This window comes from Tiliqua scincoides, chromosome 4 (assembly GCF_035046505.1).
Source record: "Tiliqua scincoides isolate rTilSci1 chromosome 4, rTilSci1.hap2, whole genome shotgun sequence".
Taxonomy (NCBI): domain Eukaryota; kingdom Metazoa; phylum Chordata; class Lepidosauria; order Squamata; family Scincidae; genus Tiliqua; species Tiliqua scincoides.
The window spans coordinates 66,208,044-66,235,411 of record NC_089824.1 but is presented as its reverse complement, the minus strand read 5'-3'; positions in this window follow the sequence as shown (position 1 = coordinate 66,235,411).

Here is a 27,368-nt window from a genome sequence, read left to right as displayed (position 1 = left end):
TTTGAATTAATGTTTTCATGTATTGAAAACAAGTTAATAACTTGTGCTCAAGAGTTTGCTCCAGCATGAGATAATCCAAGACATGTGCCAAATATGTTTTACCACTTCAAATATCATGATTTTCTTGTTTCCAATTTTTTTTACTACTTGTAGTTAAATCACACATTGGTCTTATTTTTGATCAAGGGTACTTTGATCAAGGATAGTTTTTCAGTAGAACACTTGCACATATAGGCTTCTTTGTTCATATCAAAAGGTCACTTCAGAAGTGATCTCCCCACATTCACTGAACAAAGGGAAAGGAAAGCACATCAGCTGCTGATGCCCCCTCTTCTGAAGTGCTCCTTAGTTAAACCTCCCCAAACTAATCCCAGCATTCACTACTTGTCTGCAGAGAAAAGTACTGAGTATAGAGATTCTCCTGATGTGTAAGAACCCTGAACCAGTTTCTTATCACACAGAGAGACTCTCTCCATGCTTGACTCTGCAGAAAAGTGCTGAACATAGTGGGGTGCCAGGGAACACGATAGCACAAGAAGCATAACTAACTGGCACAATCCTGCTCCCCCCCCCCCATGTGTTCAGTGAATGCAGGGAGAAAACTTATATGTGGGGAGGGCTAATAGAAGAAACCAGTGCACACATGCAGGGTCAGCCGATCCATGAGGTTGAGAGAGTCACCTAAAGCAGCAAATTGGTGGTGGGTACCCATCTCCATTCATTCCCTTGCTTCCACTGAATTAGAAAAGACAAAAAGTGAGTGGTGTGGAAGAGGAAGTAGCCTAGCAATTTTCAATCGCTGTGTTGTGGCACATCGGTGTGCCATGAATGGTCCAAAGTGTGTCATGGGAATCTGGGGGAGAATCATTTATTAGTAAGGTCATTGGGGTGTGAGCCCCCGTCCCCACTAGCATTGTGGTGTGCCTTGTCAATTGGCAAAGTGGTGGTGTGTCTTGTCAATCTGAGCACCTTGTCAGTGTGCCAGTAGATGAAAAAAAGTTGAAAGTTGCTGCTCTAGCCCACCACTCTACTATTCTCATTTCCTTTTCCATGAAGTTTCAGAGTGAAATTACTGACAAGATTCCAACTGCAACAGGAACGATAAGTCGGCAAAGAAGAGATTTGTCACAATTTTTTCCCCATCGGGTTCATTTTGAAAACATTTAAGTAGAAAATCCATGGATCACAGGTATTCAGTAGGTCAAACAGTCTTGCATTTTAGTAAAGCTTTTGATACTGCCTCACTGACTCTTGCTTGAAAAGAAACATTTAAATTAGTTAGCTTAAAATCTGTGTTAAGAGGAGTGAAGCCCACTGCACGACAATCAATAAAGGTTAATGAAGAACAGCAGTGCATGCAGTTGTCTGGGGAAATCGGAATAACCACAGGGATCAGTGTAAAAAGCTGGTCTTATTTAAAATTGTAATTAAATTACATGGAGGAAGGAGTGGAGAACCTGGTAATGAAATTCAAGAATATTATCAAAGCTCTAATAGTGTTGTTAGGGTAAAGAGATACAAACAAAGAAAATGTCTTTGCCTTGAGTGGCTTAGAGATTAAAAGATACATGAAGATCCTACGGGAATGCACTTGAAAGATCCAAATAGAGTGACCAAAGATGCATTCGTATTTGTAGACCGGGCAGAAGAGGCGCTTGAAAACCAACAGCTACAGAAGGCAACCACAGAAGCTACAGCTACAGAAGGCAACCGTCTTGCGTGGATTTCATCCTTTCACGACAAGTTGCAAAAGAAACTGGTGCTGTTGGTGGGGTTACACACAACCACAGTGAAACAGGTGTGCGCTTTCATTGGCATGTGGTGATGGATATTGCTGTGCCTATATAGGTTGATAGCCCTGACCTCCCAAGGACATTTGTAACAGTTGACCCTAAAGGCTGTTTCTGGGTAGGTGGAGTATTTGTCTCTGACCTGGTACAAGCCCCATAGGAGCAACAGCGGCTGTCAATCAGCATGTGACATCAATTGCCCCAGACAGAAGAACAGGCCCCTTTTGGGGTTGCCACTGTAGGGTTAAGACCAGGATGAGAGACTCCTCTTCCTCCCATTATTCATATAGTGATGGGTGTGTAATTTGCATATTATTTTGCATTGCTTCTTGTTTCTACTCCCCTCCTCTTCCTCTGTTGTTTCACTGCGACTCTTTGGGTCAGGGAGCCTTCTCATTCCTTTCCTTTATACATTGAACTAATAACAGGCATGCATCACTTAACAACCTTCCGCTTAACAACGGACTGCATAGACAGTGGTCAAAGCATAACATAGAGGCTCTTAATGAGGCAGTCAGGTCTCACCTAGCCTTCAGCAGAGTGTCTGTTTACACAACAAAGAGGCTCTTAATGCAAAGAAGAGGCAATCTATCTCCAGTGGCCTGTACAGCCAGCTAGTACCTGACAGGGATTTCTGTATACAAAACAAAGACACTAGATTGTGCTGAATGTTCACTTAATGACATAATCACATAACAACAGGGATCAGAGAACGCATCCCCGTGGTTAAGTGATGTACACCGATGTCACTTTCCATGTCAGGAAAGTGGTCATGTGTGAATCGGCCATCATGGGTAAGCTTACATTCTTATTTTTGGCAGGGAACCTATAATGCCTATTCATCGCATGAGGCCCACCAATGCTTCCCCCCCCTTGGCTGACTCATGAATCCCTGCACAGTCAACTTGGTCAAATGAGTAGTTAAGAAGAAAATGATTGGTGAGATTTTGGGGATGAGTCAACTTCCCCATCTGACTACTGAACAGTATCCTTCCCGCCATGATCAAGGCTGTGTGTTTGAAGCAGGAGTCAGCATTCCTGAATAACTTCACTGATGCACTAGCCCAATGGAAGAAAATTATTTTTAAACTAGCCTAAGAAGAAAGGGTATTAACTTGAGCTTCTTTGCAAAATGTTTCCATAACATGGCATTTATATGTCCCTTATATGTGGGAGGGGGAAGAAATTCTCTGCTCTAAAAGAAATGATAAGAGTGGCCTATGTAATAAAATATTTTAAACTTTGTGTCATGGAAGCATTCCATTAGATACATTGTTACTGTGTCTTTCTTTCTGATCCAGAATGCCCATTGGTTCATCATCCATATTTGTTATTCATTTGACGACTGAATCACCAAGTAATGACTTTGCCTGTATGAATAGGATTTATCACAATTTGAAAGACAGAACTTTTGTATCCCCTCACATATAATGCTTTTCTATGCACTTACGCCTTCAGCTGTAACTCATGACAAACCGGTTCATACATGTATGTTCATCCCTTGCTCATAACATGATGCTTTGTATGCACAAATGGGCACAGATCAAATCCCATGGATAACGTGTCTTATGGCCCAATCTGATCCAAAAGTGTATGCTGGTGGAATGCGTGTTCGCTCACTGGAAGTGTCAGGATCCAGGCAGAGGTAATGACATTTCCCTTATGCAGTGGTTCCCAAACTGTGAGCCGTGGTTCTCTGGGGAGCCATGGGAACCAGTGAGGAGGGCCACAGAATCCTCGTAAAAACACTACCGCCCTATACAATGTATAGGATTGTAGCCCTAATGGGGAACCACGGCCATTGGCCCAGTAGGTCACTGGATCCACCAGCTGAAAAAGATTGGGAACAACTGCCTTACCCTGAGGAATTCACTGCAACTTCCCTACCCCACCATAGGATGTAGCGTGCACCTCTGTGTTGGGGGGAGGGGGGATAGAATCAGGGCCTTACATCCTTAGACACAGTGTCATTATTTTTTTTTGGGGGGGGGGAATAATCTTAAAGGGTGTTCTGTTAAAAAAAAGACAGTAGCAGCTGAGCCAACATTTCATACTCTTATTTGAGATACAAAAAAGTTCCTGACTCAGTTCACACATCACTACCAACTACCAACAAATGCATACTAATCAAGTATAAATCAAGCAATGTATATGAATGTGTGAACTTGAGTCATCAAGTGCAGAGAAATTAAGTGGCAAACACACATGAATCAGCCAGCCCAATATTGGGTAGTACATCTCCCTCCAAGAAGAATTGCTGTTGTAGCTGCATGGCCCAGCAAAATTTGGTTATGAAAGCTGTTAATCTCACCAGATACCTGCTGGAGTGTCAGCTTGTTTAATGCATTTTATAGCATCATCTGGTCGGCATCCACTTTTGCATATGGGCCTGCTGTATAATAAACACTTCAATGTTGCCCATTAATCATTTCCATTACTCTGAATAAATCAAACGTCACCTTAATGGAGTGCCAGCAGACATTTTAATACCGGAGCTAAGAATATCTATTTTCCTTATTTTAATTAGTTGGCACTTTCAATTCAACAGTGTATTTGTAGCACACAAAAAATGGATGCACTTAACAATTAATATCCCACACCATAAGATTTTGCTGTAATGCGGTGTTTGTTTTCTTCACTTTCCCTCCTCATCTTTTTTCCCCCCTCCCCAGTGAAATGCTGAATTCTAAATGGCCATCTGTCTAAAGTGCTTGGGTTGAAGATAAAGCTGATTTATTTACAAGACACATTTTGGCAAATGTTCTTAGATCTCACCTAGGGTCTGAGGAGAACTGGGAACTGCTTCATAATTCACAGCCATCAAGTGGAAGTGCTTTACATCGCCTTGTGTTGTCTGCACAGGGTCTATAAAATATTTAGACCCAATGGTGAGACTGAAGAGACAGTTTTGTCACATCAATTTTGGCACTTCGGTTGTACTTGGCCAAGGCAAATGGTCCAAATCTGTTTCCTTACCTGTCAAGGCCCTTGTAAATGCACTCTCGCCACCAGCTACAAAACTAAAGCCCAACACAAAAGCAGCATTGAAACAATCGTGCCGAAGATCTTGTGCAATCCAAAGTGCTGTGTTTTCAGGTTCTAATTAGGAAGGAGAATGCTGAAACCAGAAGAGAAATAACATGTCGGCTAGTGGACTAGATCAGCAGAACAATAAAACTTGCGTATTATCAGGCTTGGACTGCAGCCCTCAAATTGCTGACCTCCAAAGTAGTTTCAGTGAAGTTTATGGAACCTGGTGGATTGTAAATTCTGATGACCTCAGGGACTTTCTATGTGCTGGAGCACAGATTGCAAACATCACTGGAAACTACTGGAGGTGACTTCTGCATGACTTGACCATGTCACATGGTCTTGAGTGTCACATGTCACTTGACTGATGTTCCACGTCACATCAGTCTGGCTTCTGATATAGAGAGAGCCCACACTAGAATCAGCTACCTCCCAGGAAAGGGCACTGCTCACTTTGGAGCTCCCCATAGCCAGAAAGACATGAGGGCTAGTGCTACACCTCATGGCTATGGCAAATTAATTTGAGCCATTCCTCCTACAAAGGCCTTTCATGTTGGAAATGTTCCAGATGTTATTCTGGGGTACTATGACTGAGAGTTTGCTTTACTCAGAATTGTGACCTTGACTTACATTTCTCAAACATCTTTCTCTAGCTCAGTCCCACTGAAGAGAATGAGACTGCCCTAAAGCAAATGGGTCCATTACTGCATACCTTGAGGATGAAAATGAAATACTTTCATGGTTGATGTCAGTAACTGAACTAGAAGGTTCATGTAAAAAGCGATAATGGAGTTACCTGGGAGTTACCACAAAAAATGACTTCAAAAGACATTATCAATAATTGGGTTTTAGTTGAGGAGAAGCTAAGGCTATGATCCAAAAACATCTACATTGGAATCCTTAGATTTATTCCAGATATGAGTTCCATGAAAGGGTTGACTAGTCCCTATACACAATTCAACAAAACCATCTGAGGGTTTGCTTAATAAGCGCATTGGGAATCATGCAAAATGATAAATCACAGGTTGTCTGGTTTCAATCCAGACATTCTGTTAAAAGCAAAACAAACAAACAAAAAGCTGCAAAATAAAAAAATAAAAAAAAAGCTCACACCTTTGGGTCTGGAATGATTAACTTCTAAACTGCATCAGAAATCAGTCACTGTTAGGTAAGCTAGCCAGGGACAAAAAAATTCTCAGTGATATTCATTGTCTTAATGAAACATCCTTTCCACCTCCAAGTAGACCATAGTTAAGAGAATATTATGATTAGGACAAGGAAAACAGTTTCATTCACTATGCTAGTACTATGAAATATTAAATATTTTTCTTCTAGTAATGAACTCAAGTGACTGAGTGCCTATCCATTTGGAAGTGAGGCAGAACACCCCCCCCCCCCCAAATAAATTTAAATTGTAGTTTCTACAAACTCAGAGAACACACTAAGCATGCAGGAGTACCGATATTTGTAAATTTAAAGAGATGGAAAACTGGAAAGATTGGTCTAATGAGCTTCCAGGACCTACAGAACGTCAAGGGATCTCAACCAAAGATATCAGTGTGTGTCCCTTTTTTTTTCTAATAAGGAAAACAGTGATAGGAGAAGAGAAGGAATTGCCCTGCTGAAGTTTCTAATTGCATATAGTAAATAATCATATCTTGAAGAGGAATTGGGAGAGTATATGAAAAGGGTGCCTTCAGGGATCAGCCAGTTTGGGTGCTAGTCAAGGGCCCACACAGATGGGCAAGCAGCCTTAACCCCCTTAGTACCAGTCAGATTCCTTCCCACCTATTTGGCAGCAGGCGGGTGAAAAGAGCAGTCACTCACTGATGCTGCCCCCCATCACATTACCAGTAATGTTTGTGAGGAGATGTCTGAATATGTGTGCCATTAATTTAAAGGACTCCCTGCAGTCTTCAAGGATGCAACTACTACTTTATTTTTGGGTGATGCTGCCTCACTTCCAGATGAATAGGCACTCAGTTCACAGGAGTTCATTACGAGAAGGAATATGCAATACATAACTAATGTATGGAATTCACTGCCTAAAGGATAGCTGGTTTTAAAGGGGAAATAGATGAATTCATGGAAGAGAGGGTCGCTCAACTGGCTATTAGTCATGATCATTATATGGAATTTCCATATTCAGTCTACCAGTGAACATCCATTCCTACAGCACAAAAGGCCTATTGCTTTCATACTAGTTGCCCCTGCTTGTGGGCTTCCCATGGAGCAACCCAAGGGATGCTCAAGTTGCTGCTTACATTGAGTGGTGAGCTGCAAAGAGCAGCAAAAGACTCGGGGTGTTTTTCACCCTGAGTCTGCTGCTGTCTCTCTGAAGACTGCCATGGACAGGACTGCTCCAATCCACTCAGTCCAATCCAGTTGAAAGCAAGTGGACATAAACTCCCCCCCCCTCCTCCTCCTCCTCCTTCTTCTTCTTCTTGTGGTCCCTTTAAACAAATCAGTAAGTGAGCGACCTGCATTCCCAGCATGTTCCACACTTCCTGTTGTCTTTAAAGGGACTGCACAGAGATGGTGAGTGCAATCCAAAGATGCTCTTGGTCCAGTGCAGGACACCTGCGTCGGCCCAGAGGTGTTACAAAAGTGCCATAAGTCACTTTTGAACCACCAGGAGAGTCAGGGATCAGTGCATAGAGGTGCGCCAGCCTCCGGAGGCCAGATCCTGTCTCTACAGTGCCGACAGATGGGGTTAGGTTTGCACCGGCCTGCCTCGACCAGTGCAGGGGTGTAGGGAGGGCAGGGGAGAGCATTCCGGGGTGGGGGAAGGGCGAGCGGCAGAGGGGTGGGGGGCAGACCAGGCCCAGGAGCGGGTGCCAAAATCTGCGGGCAGTTAGTGGGCAGTTAGGCTGGATCCTAATCCTCCAGCTGGGCAACCTGAACTAACACTGGGCCGTTCAGATCTGCGCCACCTATTTAGGTGACACAGATCTGAGTAGCCCCATTCAGCCATGTTACTCAAGGTAAGCGGAATTACTTCCCCTTGCCCTGAGTTGTGCTGCAGCCAGCCCCAACCCTGCTCTGGATGCAGTGCAGGCCGGCCAGCCTGCTCCAGGGCAGGTTAGAATTGGGCTGGGAGAATGGTAAAGGAGTGGGAGGCAGCCTCAATGCCTTCCACGTAGTAGGCATGGATATATACAATGGCAATACAGAGCAGCAGATCACCTTCAGCAGCCCCTGGCTTTCCAGAAGCTTTTGCTTGGACACTCATGAAAATGGAATGCTGGAACTTTGATAGACCTTTGAGCTGACCCATCTGGACTCTTCTTATGTCCAGTGTTGTATCTTCTAGACATTGTTTGCCAGGCAGCTGTACAAAGTCACAGGACCATTATCAGAAAAAGCAAATGGCAGCCCTGATAACAGGCCAACAGTGGTCTCTTCCCATTCAGCTAAAGTTCTACTTGTATTCCCCAAATTGGATCACATATAACATTTGTGGAAACCCATGACCATGCTGAATGAAAGGTAGCCTATCATTTCCTGGAAGCTGTTATCGAGAGAGGGGCATATTCTGCCACACTCAGTCGAACCCTCCTCACTTGAATCCCATATCACAATGCTACTCTGAGCCCTCAATCTTCTACGTACTGACCTGGGAGTAATCCCCACTAAACACAGAAGGATTTCACTTCTAAGCAAAGGTTCATTGGCTTAGCCTGCATGTGTAACTCTTGAACACAAATATGGCTGATGAGGATAAGAAGTTGACATTTATATATTTTTGAAACTGCATTTCCTTTGCCTTTTGACACAGGGGAGGGAGAAGGGTGCTACCTGTGTTCTCATTAATCCTCTTTCACCAGAGAATAAGTGCTCTTCAGGAAAAAGAAAAAAAGCAAGCCATCATCATCGCTGTTGGTGAATATATAAACATTGCCAGTGCCCAGAGTTAAGTTTTTCAGAAGACAGCAGCCCTTGCAAATTATACTCCTAATAATATATTCCACTTTCATTTTCCCTTTTGTGCCATGAATTGTAAAATATCAGCACTTTATTTGGAGGGCACACAAGTCACGGCGAGAAGAAGAGGAGAGGCATCCAGCAGGGATGACAGGTCAATCAGATACGTCTCAGCTCAGCATGGAGCTTCTGCCGCAGCCAAGGTAAACCAGGACTGGCTTGGAATTTTCCCAACCATCTAATGGTTTTATACCACAGTGGCAGCCTATTATCTTTGTCTGTGATCTTTTTTGCATTTGTGAATGCAAGGAACTTTAGCTGGAGGGGATCTGTTTAAAGGTGCCACACTGTTAACACCTGAGTAGCTGCTCTCCCAACCAAGTATACCGATAAACTGTTTTTGGCTTTCTTTTTGTGTTTTTTTTCAAAAATAGATAACAGCATCTGTTTGCAAGCAGTCTATAAGTATAGCTACTGTGATTCCCAAAGATGTGTGATTTCAGTCACTGATGCAAATGTAGAACATGTATCATTTATAACCATCACTTTTCAGGGCAACTTATGTGGTTAACCCCTCCATTCATCCTCATAGCAACCCTGTAAAGGCCCAATCCTATCCAATGTTCCACTGCCAATGCAGCCCCAAGGTAAGGTGACAAATGTTCCCTTACATTGAGGAGGCCTCTGTGACACCCCTCCACCCACCGCAAGATGCAGCACACGCCCCATTGGCTCAGCTGCATCAATGCTGGAAAGCTGGACAGGGCTGGGTCCTAAGTTAGGTTAGCTTCAGGGCCAAACTATGTGTTACATCTTTAGCACTGATTGGCTTAATGTTTCTTTCAGAAACAGTAGCCACAAGGGGGAACTGTTCTAGATTGGGACCGCTGCAGAGGATCATATAGCACTGCAGGCCCCCAGGCCACACACAAACACTACACAAAGAACTAAAGCTTTACAAGAAGATCAAAGCTCCTGTTGGCACTAGTGCAATGGAGGAGGTTTGCAGATCCATCCCAGCTCCTGTGTCCTTATGGGGACCAGTTATTACTAATTCCCCATGTAAGCCCCCTTGGAAATACAACAGTCCCAAAGCTCTCAGATGGGGCAGGCAAAGTGGGTGAAATTCACCCCTAGCCAGAAACAGCTCCGTCATTTCCAAAATGCCGTTCACTGGTTGTCACTGACCCCAGCCATGCAGTGTCCTCTCAAGGGGGAATGTGTATGTCATGAGGGCTTGGGTGCAACATTGTCCATACAGCAGAAGGTCTAAATTAAATGAGCACCCTGAGTATGAAGCTTGTTCTGCTTTCCTATTTATCACATCCAAAAGAGAGTTCCAATCACTTGTGGCTCCCTTTCAACACCCTTCCAGATCAATTCCTTGCCCTGCTTAGATACTTTTTAATTCAGTGAGCTCTGGCCCTTCATCTAGGACCTAGGGCCCTTCACCCGGCTATTGCTGCTAGCCTTTGTTCCATCCCCACTCTTAGCTTTCTGGTCCACTCCTCTTCCTCTCTCATCCTGCCTGTCTCAGCTCACTTGGGTCTTTTGCCTCCCTTCCCTAGTGCCTTCTTCTCATGCAGCTCCCTACCACCTGTGTCTCCTTTTGTTCTCTTCTTTTTCCCCTCTAGGATTTGTCCTGTCCCTCTTCCTTCCATCTGCCTGATTTTCTCTCTGAACAATCAGGAATCATCAAAAAGGCAGAGTTTTGTACACAAATTCTGGCCAGACATCATTTCTTTCAGAGGTTATGCTGAACATACTCTGGAGGAAGGCAGGTGCAAATCACAGACCTGCTTCCTCCCATTACACATGTTCATTAGTAACCTGTGAAAAGAGCTTTGATAAGGATGGATTCCTTCTTTGGTTTAGGACATGACTAAGGGACATATAAAACCTTCTTATACACACCCGCTGCATGGTAATCAGGAGATAAAGCAGCATGTGCCAGTTTGATGTCATGGTTAGCATGTTAAACCAGGATTTGGGAGACTCGTTTTCCAGTTCCTCGTCAGCTATGCGGCCAGTCACCCTCTTTCAGTCTAGCCTGCCTCACAGGGTTGTTGTGAGGAAAAAAGCAGAGAAGAACAATAGATCCTGCCCTGATCTCCTTTGAGGAAGGGTGGTGTATTAATAAATTAGTCTGGCTAATATGTCTCACAAGAAGGCTTTCTCACTTGCACCCCATGAGCTTCCCAAGCAGAACAAATAACCTAATAGATTTTTTTAAAGGTGTTTTTGCCTGTTTCTTCTGTTTGGAAAGCACATAGAACAAAGGTTCCTGTTTCTAGCATCTATGCTAAGGGAGGAAGGAACAATTCAATACTGAAGAGGAAAATAATACACTGCCAAGCTTTGAACTTTTATATTTAAACGGTGACTCAGCCAGCAGAATATAAAAAACTTATTTGCCTATTCAATAAAAGGTGAGGATTAGAAAAGATTCCACTGATAATCTACCTGACCAAACGTTGCAATTTTAAGGCAGTTTTCTTTTTCTTTTTCTTTCACAAAGAATAGAAGAGGCTATTGGGCTACTGGGAACATTTTTCACACCAAAGTGAAGAAACCTAATTAAATCAAACAATGCTTAGCCGTTTAAAGGTTTGACGTGCATACAGAGATATTGTAAAACCCAGGATGTAGCAGCATTGATCGGTCTTTACCATCATCCATTTACATGTCATTGTAACCCAGTTTGAGTTTACAGCCCCTTGTTAATAGCTCCACATCGGTTGCTTTACCGCAGAGGCTCTTTTCATTTTGACACTCTTTTAATTGCAGAATTTATGGCAATGACACTTTTTGGGGGGGCTGAGTGAGAAGTGAATGCAATGCGGATCCAGTGGGGCATTTAAATGGTTCTGGATTATCTAAAAGCGTATAACTTTCTCCATTAAATATTAACTGAAGATAATTTTTGGTCAATCCTTGGGGTAAGAAGGAAGATAAATATTGGTCCAGTGAAGAACGTCTGTCCCTGCAACATCGAGGCTATGCTCAGTCTCAGTTCAATGGCATGATTTGTGACAGAACATCAGAATTGTGTGGTTTGCCTGTAATACTGCATTCAAAGTAGCAATAGGCCCATCAAGAGTGGCCCCAGACACTGCATCCAGGGCCAGCTGTAGAGGCTGTGGAGACCAATGCCTCCCATGGGCCCCCAACTTACCGGAAGGAGTGGCGCAGTGGCAGTGGCACCCTACGTGAAGTGTGGCACCCAGAAAAAGATGGCAGTGACATGATGATGTCATTGCCAACTGTTTCCAGGAGGCCCCCTTCAGGCAGTTTGGACCCAGAGGTCAGTGGGAGGGCCACACACAGCAGTGCTCCACTTACCGTCCCTCAGCATGGATGATTCTATGCTAGGGCATCAGCTATGAAGCAAGCTGGCAGTACTGGCACAGGGCCCTTCCAATGCACAGGGTCCAATCAGCTGAATTGCCTTCAGGCTGGCCTTGAGTGCATCGCCACGTGGCGAGTTATGGTAGATTGGGCTGCCTGTGAATTTGCATGACTCTTCAGGAATGCTACTGTGGATTTAATGTTTATAAGAAACCTGGGGGATTCTGTAATCTCCCGGGAAGAGTTTTTACCCAGATGGCCTCTTCTCTGCCTGGTCTCTATTCTGCAATGGTGGCAATGGGAACACACTGTCAAGGATTTTTCCCTGCTTATCTGCTGGGCACGTGCCCGATCTCGTCTGATCTCGGAAGCTAAGCAGGGTCAGGCCTGGTTAGTGCTTAGATGGGAGACCACCTGGGAATACCAGGTTGGAAGTTGGCAACCTTCAGTCTCAAAAGACTATGGTATCGTGCTCTGAAAGGTGGTTCTGGAACAGCGTCTAGTGTGGCTGAAAAAGCCAATTTGGGAGTGACAATCCCTTCCACACTGGGAGCAAGTGCAGTCTGTCCCTGGTCTATCTCCCTGGCTATGGGCCTTCCTGCTTTGCCTCTTTGCCTCAGACTGTTGGCCAAGTGTCTCTTCAAACTGGGAAAGGCCATGCTGCACAGCCTGCCTCCAAGTGGGCTGCTCAGAGGCCAGGGTTTCCCACCTGTTGAGGTCCACTCCTAAGGCCTTCGGATCCCTCTTGCAGATGTCCTTGTATCGCAGCTGTGGTCTACCTCTAGGGCACTTTCCTTGCACGAGTTCTCCATAGAGGAGATCCTTTGGGATCTGGCCATCAGGTAGACCACAGCTGCGAATACCAGGTGCTGTAGGCTTATACCATAGTCTTTTGAGACTGAAGGTTGCCAATGACTGAGTAAAGGAAAAGTGGTGAGCAGGAAGGACTGCAGGCATGCTAACCTTTGTTGTAACCTAACTCCACTTTGTCAGCCTACCTAGACCTGGGATACTTTCTCTTTTCCCTGACAACTCTAGATTGTTTTCCAAAATGAACTACCAAGATCAGCTATGGTGGTGACAGCCACGTCCTGATCCAAGCTGATTACCTGTGGTAATGCCAATTGCTTCTCTAGCCACACAGTTGAGGCAATTGTGCCTGGAGGTTTCCATTCTTCCTTGAGAAACTACCTCTGTTGTGTTGCTCTGTTTCATTCATACCTTGAAAATAATGGGATCAGGACAATACAGTGGTGCGCTTGTTCTTACTAGTTTGTTTCATGAAAATGAAATGTCAGACTGAAATGATGAGATAGACAAACAATACTTGGACAAAAACCTGATGCAATAGTTCAAAATGAAATTGAAAAGAAGTCTGCTTTGCTGTAGTCCAAAGAGCAAGAGCAAACAGAATCTCCCATCCTTTGGTTTATGTAGTTTGGTTTTTTTTCTTTCAAAAATCACACCAAGTAGATCCTTTGAATTCCCAAACACAGCAATAGGTAATTAAGACATCACAGTCCTTCCATTTGCATATTACAATACGCTATTACCCAGATGCCAAATAACGTTATTAGTGCCAAATATCGGTAATTTAGAAGTATAATTAAATCATTTCCGTTGCAATATTTATCCAGAATGCTGAGTGCTTTCTGAAAGCCTTGGGGAAAGTAGGACACAAGTCTCATCTGCATACAATAGTAAGGAAACAGCACAGTTTCCAAGCAATAACAACAACTTCCCTAATAAATCATTACCAGAGATGTAAATAGAGGCATTAGAAAAAAAGAAAAGGGTCGAATATATTACATTTGGGGGGGGGAACCCATTTATAAATTGTAGCATAAAGTTGTTTGAGGATAAACAAGATAGTCAGCTTTTTTACAAGCTAGCTGCAGAGAGACTGATCCTCAAACTCTTCACTGACGCAGAATGTCAATGAGAAAATACCTTACTTTCAACCAAACTAGATGCAACTTTAGAAATGTCATTTGAACTTCTGTCTGAATTTGTAAATGGCAACCATGAGGGCAGTGATCTGGGTCAAAAGCATGGCATGCGAGATGGTGGTTAACAAATGGCATGTTCCCTTCTGGGCCAAATAGCAGCTGCAAAGGACTCTAACCTTGGTAGGGTAGAGAAGAAAAAGGTTAAGCGCTCTTCCCCACACTTTGGTTCCGATCAAGACTGAGGGTTCCACTTGGCTGATATTTAAAACAAAGCAAACATGCGAACATGTGATAGTTGTGATTTTAGTTTGGTCCTACTGGTTTGAGCAGTTGGGTTGCCCATCCCTTTTAAATATTGGGTATGTTTTGCCAAATTGTCCCAGGGCTTCCACTGTGCAACAGCAGATCTTCTGATCTGCTGTCATAAAAGGACCAGCAATGGCACAAATATCTGCCTGCCACTGTGCATGATGCAGCTGCCAGCAGAAATGGCCAGTGGACCACCTGGACACTGTGACACAGGAAACAGGTCAGTTACATGGGCGGGTCATAGGCACTTGGAGGGAGGCCCACAGCAGTTGGTACCGAATGCAGACACCAGATTACTCACAGGTGTCAGAAGTTTTGATAATTTCACACCCCTCCTTACCATCCTGTTGGTTGCCTATGTTTCCAAATCTGATTTAGAGCCCAATCCTATGCATGTCTACTGAGAAGTATGCCCAATTATAGCGAATGAGGATTACTCCCAGGTAAGTGTGGATAGGATTGCAGCCTTAAAGCGATAGTTATGACTTAAGTTGTGAAGATTTAAACAGTGTGGGCTCTGAATATACTATATTAACATATTAAAATAATACTTTAGTAATGTTAAAAGTGAGATTACCATGTATACTAATCCAAGTACAGTAATGCCTCTTTTAATGCTGTGTATATGTCCCTGGGAAACAGGGTGCTGTATGAAACAGCCCTATAGGAGGTGTTTACAACACTGTTCTAATGTAGAATGGTCACAGTCCAAACAGTAGGAGAGATTAATTAAGCAAAACATGGCTGGAGATGGAAAATTGTTCCTGGGTTGATTAATTAAACAACACTGGGCAACAAACCTAATGCATCTGGCCCTGCATTTAGGATTCAAACAGTTTTTATATGACCAAGGAACAAAGAGATAGCAACAGAGAAACTGTACTTGTCAAACAATCATCATAAAATGGCAATAAGGATGGCTCTGACACAACTCTGTTTTGTGTCTACCACACAAACAGAAGCAATTCTGTTTCGATTCTGTCATAAAACTCAAATCTCAAGGCTTCTAGCAAGGCTAAGAAACACAGGAAGAAACATTTGACACTGAGGTTTCACTGAAGGGTAAGGTAAGACTTTCCAGTTCTCAAAGCAATTACCAGGGTCAGCGTTCCGTGCCAGGTTTCCATACTGAAAATGGTGGGTTTTCCTCAGAAAATATGGAATTTGAGACTTTGTAACGCAAATAAAGCACCTCAAGAAGGCAAATGCAAACATAACACAGGCCAACACGCATTTTGCTAGTCAGATCTATTCCTATGTACTGTATATTTGAAGTGCTGATTCCAAAAATGGCATCTGTTTTGACCTATCAGTTTCAGAGATATGGCATAGTCTTGTTACTGAAGGGTTCAAGCAGCTTCCTCGTGAGGAAGCCTATGCCATGGCTTCCTCACAAGGAATCTGCTTGAACTATTCACTAATGAGGCTATGACATGTCTCTGAAACTAGATGTGATAGCGCAAAACTGATAACATTTTGGAATCAGCAACCCAACTTCATATAAAACCACCATAAATTTTGGAAAAAAAAGTTTTTTTCTGACCTTCATTTTCACAGGCCGACACAGCAAAAACCATAATTTCCATGTCATTCACCAGTGCATGAGCTTAGAGCAGAGGTTTTCAGACTGGGGTGTCACGACGCCTCAGCCTGTGAGTCCTGGCCTCTTTGCCCTTAAGGGGTGGGGGCAGCCAAGAGGCAGGGAGGAGGCAGCTCAGGAGGTGCTGAGGACTTGGGGAGCCCTGCAGGTGCTCACGCAGGGCTCCCTGCACCCCGGGAAGGCTGCTGTAAGGACTGGTGGGTGCATTCCAGTCCCTGCAGCCCCTCTCAGCAGCGCGATCCTGGGGATCGCGTTGCTGCCTTTGCCCTGCCCCCACTGCCTTCCTCCCCTCCCTTGCAAGAACTTACTGCAGGTTTCAAACTCCTGGAGAGTTTGAAAACCACAGGCTTAGAGCCTGCTGTGTAACTGACTGCTGCTGCTGTCACACCTTCTACATGGCAGTGGTGGAAGATGAAGAGAAGTTACTCCCAGAAGGAACAGCCTGGTTGGGACTCATCCTTGCAAACTATAGATTTCTGTTGAAATGTTTCAAGACTAGATTGTCTTGCCTGCTGTCTCCTCTCCTGAAGCATTTCCTGGTAGCAAGCAATTGGCCTTGTGCTGGCCAGAATATACTATTCTTGTTATCACAGAATATTCTAGACCAGGGGTGCCCAAACCCCGGCCCTGGGGCCACTTGCGGCCCTCGAGACCTCTCAATGCAGCCCTCAGGGAGCCCCTAGTCTAAAATGAGCCTCCGGCCCTCCAGAGATTTGTTGGAGCCCACACTGGCCCGACGCAATTGCTCTCAGTGTGAGGGCGACTGTTTGACCTCTCTTATGAGCTGTGGGATGAGGGCTCCCTCCACTGCTTGCTGTTGCACGTCTGTGATGCAGTAGCGGCAGCAAAGGAAAGGCCAGCCTTGCTTTGTGCAAGGCCTTTTAGAGGCCTTGAGCTATTGCAAGACCTTCATTCATTCATATAAGTTCGTCTTTAATATATTCATTTATGTAAACTTATGTAAATTTATTCAAATTTTAAATGTAAATTAATTCTTCCCCCCCCCCGGCCCCCAACACAGTGTCAGAGAGATGATGTGGTCCTCCTGCCAAAAACTTTGGACACCCCTGTTCTAGACATAAAATTCTGGTCAGAATATGCAGCTTCCATTGACTAAAAGTATAAGGTAGACCAGTGATTTTCAAAATAAGAAGAGCCCTCCTGGATCAGGGGAAAGGTCCATCTAGTCCAATTCCCCCTGTCTCACAGTGGGCCACCAGATGCCTCCAAGAGCACACAAGATAGCAAGATACCTATGTCCTGTTGCTCAGACCCCCTTTTACCTGGCCTTCAGAGGTAGTCTATTTCTAAAACAAGGAGGTTGCACATACCCATCACGGCTTGTAACCTGTGATGGACTTTTCTTCTAGAATTCTGTCCAACCCCATTTTAAAGGTATCTAGGCCAGTCACCATCACTATATCCTGTGGCAAGGAGTTCCACAGACTAATTACACACTGAGTAAAGAAATATTTTCTTTTGTTTGTCCTAACTCTCCCAACACTCAATTTCAGTGGATGTCCCCTGCTTCTGGTGTTGTGTTAGAGGGAAAAGAGCATCCCTCTGTTCACTCTATCCATCTCCTGCATAACCTTTTTTATAACATGGCACACGTTAAAAATGCAGAAATTATCAAAGCACACCATCTTTTTTTTACATGACAAGGAACACCATGCTGCTGGCAGGGGGCTCAGAGCCCAATCCTGAGCTTGGTGTGCTGGCACACACACTGTTGCAAACTTGCCATAGGGCACGTTTGTAGGCCCTAGCATCAGGTGAGTGCCAGTGGTAGCCCAGTGCTGGCCGGTGCTGGGCTACCACCAGGTGGGCACCTGACCTGTGCTGCTCGGTGGTTACGCAGACTGCCAAGCAGCAGAGAGGTAAGTCAGGGCATGGGGGTAGTGGGGAGGAGGCATTCTGGGGAGGGGAGAGGCGGGCGGAAGGCAGGGAGAGGGTAGGGAGGAGGCGTTATGGGGAGACAGGAGGTGGGGAAAGAATGGGGGGAGGTGTACCGGAGGAGGGAGCGGGGACGGAGGAAGGTGGGACCAGTGGGGCTTGCCGCCCAACACGGAGGCTTTTGATTCACCGCTGACCTTTAGGTTGGCAGCGAATCAAGTAGTTCTATTGTGGGGCTGCTCTCTTTATCTGAGGGAAGGGGATGAAAGTCCTCTTTTCCTGAGGAGCTGCCAGCGGCTGCCCAAAGTGCGCAGGATGCAGCAGCAACCATTTTCTGTGCCTTCACAGCCACCCCTAATGGGCTGCCCCACCCCTAATGGCCCTACAGAAATGACCATCCTCCAACTCCCATGGCAAACCTGTGGGCCATTCGCAGCACACTCTCGTGCCATGGCACAGTGGTTGAAAGCAGCAAGTGCAGACATTTGTACCTTTCAGCACTAAACTTTGGAATGGTTTTATGGATTGGGACATTTATGAGATTGTAAACATCACACCCAGGACAAAGCATGTTATAACAAAATGGTCTTATAGAAAGCAGCTTTATAAGTGATATTGTGATGTTCTCTTTGAGAAGAATGCTAACTACACTCAGAGATTCGTGTTAAAAATGCTCTTCTTTCCTCACAATTAGATACCAAAGTCTCAAGTACATGTTCAAGTACATGCAAGTCATTCTTGCATGTACTTGAAAGAAGCTCAAGTACGTGCAAAAAGGACTGCCTTTAAATGGAACGGCTACAGCCCTTTCTTTTCAAACAGGAAAACATTCCCTTTCTTTGCATTATTGAATGATATAGAACCTGTAACCCCAGTCGTTCACTCACTGCGCAAAACCCCACTCATAGGTTGTACTCTTTGGTGGATGAATGTTTTATTTTTCTGTGTATCCTACAGTCTGTACAGTACGTCTGGGATCTCAAAGATATTGCGAAACTACTCATATATTGATTGTTCCTGGGTCACACTGGCTGTGCAAGGGAAAAAAAAATAACCAGACTGGATTGTCTTCATCTTTTACAGATTGTTTAACAGAGCATATAATGACATCAACATCAGAGAAGCTTCTCCTGTAAAAGACATACAGTACCCAAGGCAGTTTTGCACACAATTGTTGAGAGAGGGAGGTGTTATTTCTACCTTCTTCAATTCACCGCAAAGTCTACTTACTCAGATACATCATTAGCTATTTTTCCCCCCAGAAAGGAAAGAATAATATCTCATCTGGCATCCATAGCAGTGGTGTCTAAGGTAAGTGAGGCAACTTACATTTCATATTTCCATGAAGCATACCACTGGGGAATAGACTTTGTTCACTATAGATCATTACTACAGCCATCAATAAGCTGTTTTTGTGCTGTATCTAGCTATGCCCCCTGTCAATCCAGATGTCACCAAATTCCAAACAGATGGGTGAAGGAGCTCAATTGACACCAAAAAGACAGGAGCACAGGAGATGGATCACGTGTTGGTCAGAATGTGTTTTATCTGTTATGTTTCTTGAACAAGGTCTCTCTCTATCCTATCCATCTGAGAAGGCATTTGAAAAAAAGAATCCCTCATTCAAATTTGTGACATACAAAACCTGACTTGTAAGTTAATTTCATTAACCATATCTCATTTGTTTCTCATTTTCCAGACTTTCTTTCACAGATTGCATTCATTTCATTAAACTGATTACTTTAATAAGGTTTTTTTTTGAGGAAAAGTTGTCATTAAGATACGTATGGAAAGAACAGTTAACCACGTTCAAAATGAAGGTGGATAGCCAGAACGTTCTCTAAAGCTGAGTCTCTCATACCCTAAATCAGCGGTCTCTAAAGTGGAGACTGCTTTGCTTCAGTAAAGCCATGCCCAGTGTGGACACAGCTTAAGTTCCACCAGCGGACCTCCCATTCACACCGTAGATCACACTGACCTTCATGCCGACCAGCCGTGCATCTTGGAAATCCAGGCCAAAGCCAGCAGGGGTGAAAGACCCTGGAAGTGGCTGATGAGCATGAAAGACAGGGACAATCTGTAACATGAACAGGAGGTTCCCCCACAGAACAGTAAGCACTGTTCACATAGGGGAGGGATTAGGCAGGGCGCTGGATCCAGCCCACAAGCCAGAGTCTGGAGAGCCCTGCCCTAAATTAAAACGTTTGTTTTTAGACAATAGCACCTGTAGTCTGCTTTTTGTTAACTTAGAAATTAAGTTGTTTTGACGAGCTAACCCTTATATGAGGAAGAAGCACCTGCAAAAGGTTTGGGTGGATATGGCATCATGACTTATGTAAACAACTATTAAATTAATAACATGTAGTGGTTAGTGAGCTGGGCCTTCCAGTTAAGAAATGGCAGCTGAGGAGAAGGGTCTGAGCTAGAGTGGGAGAATATATCGATGAACTGCATTATTTCACACTATAGGTCAGGGATCATGTATGCGAATCTATCCTTTTATAAATTTGCAAAGGTAGATGGTGAATGTTTCTAACCTAGGGCCCAATCCTGTCCAACTTTCCAAGGCTATAGCAGCTGCAATGTATCCTCAAGGTAAGGGAATAAATGTTCCCTTATCTTGCGGGGACCTCTGTGACTGCCTTTTCCCTGCAGGCCGCATCAGTACTGGAAAGTTGGATAGGACTGTGCCCCTAGTCTTCCTGGTTGGTTGGCAACTTTCAGTCTCGAAAGACTATGGCATATAAGCCTACAGTACCCAGTATTCCCAGGCGGTCTCCCATCCAAGTACTAATCAGACCTACACCCTAGTTATATAGGTCTCGGGTTTCTCTTGTATTACACAATGGTCATTGAGAGACATTCATTTGATAGGGTATATTTTCAACAAGGGCTGTTAGTGCACCTCCCTGGTGCGCTGGCAGTGATTGCAAGGCTTTCCCCCTATCAGCCGGCAGCAGGGGTTTGCTGCCAGCTTATTGGCCAGCTGGCTGAAGGGGGTTGGGACGGGAGGGCAGCCCAGGCACGCGTGCGCAATGGGCTGCTCAGTCCGCTCCTGACAAGCGACAAGATCAGATACTTGTCAGGAGCGGGGAGCAGGAGGCTGCTCTCTGATGGGGTCCAGCAGCCGATTGCAGGGTGGACCCTTTCCCTCAGCCTCCTGTTGCCATGGCGGGCGGCTGAGTGGGGAGAGCACGCATCAGCGCCTGGCCATTTTGGCCTCATGGCACTAGCGCCCAGTGCCATTTCCCCCCAACTGAGGCTCTGAGGCTCAGGGGGGTTGTGCCTTGGAGTGGGGGGAGGACTGGACAGCCACCCCCCTGTTTTCCAGGCACAGCGACAGGCAGGGGGTGCGTTGGGAAACCACCCCCTTTTTTTGGGTGCCAGGTAGATGAGGGCACCAGCTTGGGACTTAGGAGCTGACTCCTCCACCACTCCCCATCCCTCCAGAGATGCTGGTTGCCCTGCTCGTGCCTAGGTGCTGGAGCTGGCACAAGACTGAGAAGAGATCCAAGCTGCCAGAGGCCATCCTGCACCTTAAGGGGCAGGTGTATCCTACCTGTTAAAGCAAGAGCACTGGGGGTGGTGGGCCCTCATTACACATTTTCATTCCCGGGTTAAGCCATGGGTAAGAAGACCCTGACGATGCTCATTGAGCAGCACTCAGCCTGTGGCATTTTGTCAGGCACAGGTTTGCGGGATCCAGCCCACCTCCCATTTGTGCTGGAGCCTGGGTACAAGCTCCTGCCTCCAAACAGCAGATAACCTGCTGCTTACATTGACATCACCTACAGCCTGGCCAAAGCATTAAGGATCTGAGCACAGCTGTGGCATCTGGCCATCAGGGCTCTGTTTCCTACCTGTTAAAACTAGAACACTGGTATGGAGGAGGCAGGTTCTGCAGTAGCACATCTTTTTACAGGACTGTAGCACAATGAAAGACGGGCAGGTGGGAGTAGTATGGCCACTGCCCCCCCTTTTTACCTGCCCCTTCATCCCCTTTCCTCAGCTGATGAAGAAAATGAATTTAGAGCCCAATCCTGTGCAGGGCTTACTCAGAAGTAAGCTCTGTTTTGGTGAATGAGGCTCAGCAGTAGCTTACTCAGAAGTAAGCTCTGTTTTTGGTTGATGGGGCTCAGAAGTAGCTTACTCAGAGGTAAGCTCAGTTTTGGGTTGAGGAGGCTGGCTCCCAGTAAAGGGGGAGATATTTGCAGCCAATATTTGAAAGCATTTCTTACTCATTTTTGAAGACTAACAGTGGGAGAAATCAATGGGAGCAGGTCAGGTTGAATGAAGCAGGTGTCCGGGCATCACCTGTATCCTCCCTCGCCCTCCCCCCACGGATTTGGCTCCAAAGGGTCAGTGAGCACTCAAGAGTAATTTCCTCCCTCCAGGAGGTACCAGGAACCTGTTTTTCCCATAATTTTCCCAATCTGCAGGTTGACAATGCTCCTGCAGTGCCCCTCCCATGGAGTAAGTGACAGTTGCTATGTGGGAGGACACGCACAGGTGTCTTGACTTGCTCAAATCTCAATGGCATAACATTTTGAGAGAGCACCTGACTCAGGTATATATTTAGGACTGGTGGTGCAGTTCCTTGGTCACCCAACCAAGAGAAAGAAGGTATCACAAACATGGCCTTCTGTGAGTTTTTCCCTATGGGGATTACTGCTAGTGCAATAACTATGGCAGGGGTGCATGTTTATTTATCACCAGACTTCTAGGTCGCCCCAGGTTAAGAATCTGGTCAGAGCTTTTGTTACTCCATACCTGGCCATTATCATAAATGTTTCAAGCCAGCCTGTTCTGGGAATATATAACAGCATGCTGATACTCACTTTCAGGAGGAGTGTTTTCAGTTGCTAGCTCCGGAAGCCCACAAGAGGTCTTGAGTGCATGCCTTCATGGCTTTCGGAGCATGGCCTGATCAGGGTCTATATGCTTCCTCAGCATTTCCAGTTTCAATCACCTGAGTCAGCTACCTGAGTAAATCTGTGACTTCAGGACATTTGATAGTCTGTTTCCCGCCTGTAAAATGGGGCTTTAACTCTCAAACCATTGTCATCCCTACTTGAGACCAACAAGGCGGCAGACTGGTTTGAAGCCCACTCTGAGGAGTTGACACCAGTCATTGAGGAAAAGAGGAGAGCTCAAGCAGCATACAAGGCCTGTCCCAGTGAGCGCAACCTGCAGGTCCTCCGAACTGCTCGTAGCAAAGTCCAACAGACTGCCAGGAGATGTGCTAACGACTACTGGCTCCAGCTCTGTTCCGAGATACAGATAGCAGCTGACACGGGCAACATCAAGGGGATGTATGATGGTATCAAGCAGGCCCTAGGTCCAACACAGAAGAAAATTGCCCCTCTGAAGTCTGCCACAGGCGAGGTCATCCAGGATCGGGCGCAGCAGATGGAACGCTGGGTGCAGCACTACTCTGAGCTATATTCCAGAGAAAATGTAGTCACCGAAGAAGCACTGAACAACATTGAGTGCCTGCCTGTGCTGGAAGAGCTTGACAGTGAACCAACCCTAGAAGAACTTCACGTGGCCCTGGACTCCCTTGCCTTTGGCAAGGCACCTGGAAAAGACAGCATCCCTGCTGAAGTCCTAAAATGCTGCAAAGAGATCATCGTCACTGAGCTGCATGAAATCCTCTGTCTCTGCTGGAGAGAAGGTGGAGTACCTCAAGACATGAGGGATGCAAACATCATCACGCTGTACAAGAACAAAGGTGACAGGGGTGACTGCAACAACTACCGCGGCATCTCTCTCCTTAGCGTTGTAGGAAAGCTGTTTGCCCGAGTTGTACTAAAGAGGCTCCAGGTACTTGCAGAGAGTGTCTATCCAGAATCGCAGTGTGGATTCCGAGCCAACAGGTCCACCACTGATATGGTATTCTCCCTTAGACAACTGCAGGAGAAATGCAGGGAACAACGACAGCCACTCTTTATAGCCTTCATAGATCTCACAAAGGCTTTCGACCTGGTCAGCAGAGACGGCCTCTTCAAGATTCTCCCCAAGATTGGATGTCCACCCAGGCTCCTCAGCATCATCAGATCTTTCCACAAGGACATGAAGGGCACTGTTGTCTTCGATGGCTCCACATCAGACCCTTTTGACATCCGAAGCGGAGTGAAGCAGGGCTGTGTTCTTGCACCAACCTTGTTTGGGATTTTCTTCGCTGTCCTGCTGAAGCAGGCCTTTGGAACTGCAACAGAAGGCATCTATCTCCGGACCAGATCAGACGGAAAGCTCTTCAACCTCTCCAGACTGAGAGCAAAATCCAAAGTCCAGCTGAAATGTCTGCGTGACTTCCTCTTTGCCGACGATGCAGCTGTCACTACCCACTCTGCCAAAGATCTCCAGCAGCTCATGGATCGTTTTAGCAAGGCCTGCCAAGATTTTGGACTGACAATCAGCCTGAAGAAAACACAGGTCATGGTTCAGGATGTGGACTCACCTCCCTGCATTACAATTTCTGAGCATGAACTGGAGGTTGTCCATGACTTTGTGTACCTTGGCTCAACGATCTCCGACACTCATTCTCTCGATACCGAGCTAAACAAGCGCATCGGTAAAGCAGCTACCACGTTTTCCAGACTCACAAAGAGAGTCTGGTCCAACAAGAAGCTGACGGAACAAACCAAGATCCAGGTCTACAGAGCTTGCGTCCTGAGTACACTTCTGTACTGCAGCGAGTCATGGACTCTTCGCTCACAACAGGAGAGGAAACTGAGCGCTTTCCACATGCGCTGCCTCCGACGCATCCTCGGCATCACCTGGCAGGACAAAGTTCCAAACAACACAGTCCTGGAACGTGCTGGAATCCCTAGCATGTATTCACTGCTGAAACAGAGACGCCTGCGTTGGCTTGGTCATGTCGTGAGAATGGATGATGGCTGGATCCCAAAGGATCTCCTCTATGGAGAACTCGTGCAAGGAAAGCGCCCTACAGGTAGACCACAACTGCGATACAAGGACATCTGCAAGAGGGATCTGAAGGCCTTAGGGATGGACCTCAACAAGTGGGAAACCCTGGCCTCTGAGCGGCCCGCTTGGAGGCAGGCTGTGCAGCATGGCCTTTCCCAGTTTGAAGAGACACTTTGCCAACAGTCTGAGGCTAAGAGGCAAAGAAGGAAGGCCCATAGCCAGGGAGACAGACCAGGGACAGACTGCACTTGCTCCCGGTGTGGAAGGGATTGTCACTCCCGGATTGGCCTTTTCAGCCACACTAGACGCTGTGCCAGAACCACCTTTCAGAGCGCGATACCATAGTCTTTCGAGACTGAAGGTTGCCAATACAAATTCCCGCCTGTAAAATGGGGCTTTAGCTCTCAAACCATTGTCATCCCTACTTGAGTGAGGGGAAAAGGGACTGGCAATTAGGTGAAATAGTGCCCAACTGGCTGCCACATCCTTTATGCTTGTAGCCTTAGGGTGGAGAAGCTATACCAAGGATGTTTGGATTTGATAATTTCTTGAAGGATTGATGAGAGATGTTCCTGTTGGCTAGCTCCTACCTGACTTGCGTTGCAACAATGGTTGCAGGTTGGGCATTAATGCTATATAAGGATTTCAGGTTAGTCACTAATAATCTTTAACTATGGTTCACAAACGGTGACTTCATGACCTGCAATAGGCCCAGCCCAATTTTGATTGGTCATAAAACTGATAGGGGGCTAGGCTATATGCATTAAAATTGAAACAAGCCACTATTTAGGGGAAACAACCACGGAAGCTTGAGTGGTTGGTATAGCCTTAATTTTAGTGGGTCCCAATGCTAAAGTTGGGGTGCCAATATGCTTATCGATTATACGTGGGCTCTAATATTCTACACTAGCACCTCCAGATGTCAGACTGACCAAAGGGGGCACAGGTGGCAGTTGAGGACAAGGTCTTCCCTATTCAGTGTAGTTGCCTAGTCCATGCCAGGCCAGCTTTTGTCTTATAGCTGCGCATTGGCACTTGGACTTCTACCTACTGTTATCGGTCTCGGACACAGGCCATCAGTTCCTGCCAGTAGGGAGCATCAGGATGGCAGGACTTCACCAGGGGTTTTCAAATTAATGTGGCAAGAGGAATTTATTACAGCTGCCCCTGTGGTGGCTGATTGCCACAGGTTTTTGTCCAACATCATGTACAAGGGATTACCATGAAGTTTGTTTTAGTTTGTCCCTTGGATTCCATGGCTCCACGGCTTACCCCTGTGCAGATAGGCACGGATGCAAGGGCCTTTGTTAAGGTTAGAGTCTGTGCAGTTATTGACCCACTTAGTGGGTGTGCTGACTCTACTCCTTGGAGAATGGGGGGCAGGTTCTGTCAACAATCTGCTTGAGGGGCATGCTGCCCTTACTCTTTGAGTCTGGGGTGAGGTCTTTTAGTAATCTGCTTAACAGGCATGATGGTTCTGCTACCCTGTGCAGACAGGCACAGACGCAATGGCCTTTGCCAAGGCTAGGGTCTTTGCAATTATTGACCCACCTAATGTGGGTGCCCTGCCTCTACTCCTTGAGAGTGGGGGGGGGGTGTTCTGTTACCAATCCTGCCTAACGGGTTTGCTGTCCCTACTCCTCGAAAGTGGGGTGATGCCTTTAGTAGCCTGCTCAACAGGCATGGCAGTGCAGCTGCACATTTACCAGGTGCTGTAGCCCTGTGCAGAAAGGCACAGATGTAATGGCCTTTGCCAAGGCTAGTGTCTTTGCAATTATTAACCCACCTAATGGGTGCCTTCCCTCTGGGGGGGGGGGATGTTCTGTTACCAACCCCACCTAACGGGTGTTCTGTCCCTACTCCTCGTAAGTGGGGTGAGGCCTTTAGTAACCTGCTTAACAGGCAGGCAGTGCTGCTGCGCGTTTACCAGGTCCAGTAGCCCTGTGCAGATAGGCATGGATGTGACAGCTTTTGCCAAGCCTAGTATCTTTGCAATTAGTAATCCACCTAATGGGGTGGCTTTTGCCGTTATATGTTAATGACCCACTTACAGGTGGGCCGCCCCTACCAAGGACAGAGGGGTGATACAGCTTCGGCCATTCATATATCTAATTATCCGCTTTGCAGGTTCACTGCCCCTACCCAGTTTGGACGGGTGATAAGGCTTCGGCCATATCTGTGTGTGCCCCAAGTCCATTTAAGGAAGGGTTGATGAGGCTTCGGCCATGTCTGTGTTTGCCCCTGGTCCATCTGGGTCAGGGATGATGAGGCTTTGGCCATAACTGTGTGTGCCCCTGTTCCATGTATGGAAGGGGTGATGTGTTTTTTCTTCAAAGTGTAGGCATATAATTATGCCTCATTTCAACTGTTAACACTTATTTTTAATTTGGAATGAGTGAGTTTTTTCTCACAGTGTTCCTCTTGTCTTAACAGGTCCATGAGGGAGGTTCCCATCCTGGGTCCTAATCTGCGGACATTCCATAGTTGAGCCTGGGAGCACATTTGGCTAAGAGGGGCATATGTTGGGGTCGATTCTTCCCAGCCATTTTTTGAGTTTTATTGCACCCCATCCCCTGCCCTAGGTAATCGTTA